Here is a 2,484-nt window from a genome sequence, read left to right as displayed (position 1 = left end):
TCTAATCACTAGCGTCTGCCTGTTACCATAGATACTAGAATACATAGATGTGGTCTAGATATGATAGGTGCCCACTATATCCACCTTTCTAATCCTATACTGAGAGGCTGTCAATACTATCCTTACCATCAGACGCCAGAGGGGTGATTTAATTGTTCTATACAAAATTCTTAATGACTACTTCAGCTCTGACTTTACTAATCTATACACCTACTCCATGCACTACTACTATTGCTCAAGCAACATTCAAGATGGTTATGCAGATCTAATTATTTTATGAACAGAGTGATTAATGAGTGGAACAGTTTACCTACCTCTGTTGTAGAAAGTTCTTCATTTAAATTACCATCTAACTACCACCCAATATCCTTAACATCAATCTGTTGTAAAGTTCTAGAGCACATCATCTATTCTTCCATCAGCTCTCATTTGGAAAATCATCAACTTATTCGAGAAGAACAGCATGGTTTTCAGAAAAATAAGTCCTGTGAAACACAACTGATCTACACAATACTTAATGACGGTGGAGAAGTGGATGCTTTATTTCTTGACTTTAGCAAAGCTTTCGATAAAGTTCCACATGTAAGACTTCTTCAAAAACTTGAGCATTACAGAATTTGTCCACAACTTGTCAATTGGATAAAAGATTTTCTTGGACAAAGGCAACAGCAAGTAGTTCTGAATGGTGTAACTAGTGCATGAGCAGTGTGAAGTTATCTCTGGCGTACCGCAAGGTACAGCACTTGGCCCTTTACTATTTACTTGTTTTATCAATGACCTACCAGCTCTAGTGAACTCTCAGATACGACTCTATGCTGATGATATACTTATTTTTAGACCAATTTATTCAAATGAAGACACTTTAGCATTGCAGAGAGACCTTGATGCCATAGTGAGGTGGAGTGAAGACTGGCAAACGTTTTTCAACCTTAGCAAATGTGTACACCTCAAGATCACTAACAGGATATTAACAACTAACTCAACATATTTTCTGAAACAACATCAAATTTGTAGATTTAACAATGCCACTTACCTGGGAGTAACAATAGATGAACACCTGAAATGGACAAACCATATCCAACTTGTTACCTGTAAAGCGAACTCAGCCAATACCTTTTTTTGCGACGTAATATTAGCTCTTGCACTCAACAAACTAAGAAGCTGTGTTATCTAGCAATGGTACGTCCTATCTTAGAGTATGCATCAACTGTCTGGTCTCCATACACTAACAGTAACATCTACAAGTTAGAAATGGTCCAACGAAGAGCTGCAAGGTATATTACAAACAATTATTCACCCTGGGCTAGTGTAACTGAGATACTAGATCACCTAAATCTACCAACTCTTGAACAGCGACAGAACAATTTGAAGCTAGTTATGATGTATAAAATGGTGCATAGACAAGTTCACATCGATAATAGAAACTATTTAATCCCAACAGCAAGCCAAACATGAGGTCACGATCAACGATTTTTGCAGCCACACTCCAGAATTGACTCTTACCTTTACTCTTATTACCCCTCTACAATTAGATTATGGAATAACCTATCTAGCAGTACTGTGGAATCACCTACCTTAAGCACATTTAAACAATGTATTAATTATAGCTAAGTACAATCACTACAATTTATTCTTAATTTAATCTGTTGTACTATATACTCCATATGGAGGTTTCTGTACAGTAAACAAATAATAATAACACTTTTAAATCACTGTCAGATAATTATTTTTTAGATTTTAGATCTACTTTTGTATAACGCATTGATTGGGTGGGTATACAGGCTTTGCCTTTACCCGTATTTAATCTTGGGGTTGGAGGGATTTTTTTCCTTACTTTGGCCCCTTTTCTGTTACACCTTTTCAGCTATAAGTCACTAAGTCTAAGTCCTTGAAATTAGGTTAGGTAATCCTAAGGCTGCAGCACATGTTGCTGTCAGACCTTCAGTGCTGGTCACTGTAAAGCACTAATACAATACAATACAATTTAATCATAATCATAATAATCAATTATAAATGATATCAAATATCTAACTCAGCATCTCATTATTATGCTGGAAATGCATATTATGTACTCATTGTACTGTACTATATTACATGATGTACGTGGGCAGGAGAAAATGTGACCCAGTCTGTGTAACGGGATCTTATAGCCTTTTCAATTGCATGTACTTGGCACCCTGTAACATGACTTGTGGATGTGGTATCACCCTGAAATTTAGTTGGCCCCTTATACCCCAAACGTAGCACTATGGCTTGGTGTAATATGAAGGTGATACGTTGAAAATATAAGAAATTATGATTAGTCAAACGTGACAATTTGGAAAGGCTATAAGACCCCTTTTCAGTTTCACAGACCGGGTCACACATAGGACTACATTTTGCTCTTATAAATGGTTATAACTTTGAATTAGTAAAAGCTATGGACATTCCTTAAAATGGTAGTGTACTTTTCAGAGCAAGAGCATTAATTTGATGCCAAGTTTG

This window comes from Dysidea avara, chromosome 3, assembly GCF_963678975.1.
Source record: "Dysidea avara chromosome 3, odDysAvar1.4, whole genome shotgun sequence".
Classification (NCBI taxonomy): domain Eukaryota; kingdom Metazoa; phylum Porifera; class Demospongiae; order Dictyoceratida; family Dysideidae; genus Dysidea; species Dysidea avara.
The sequence above is the reverse complement of the archived record's forward strand: the minus strand, read 5'-3'. Positions refer to the sequence as shown.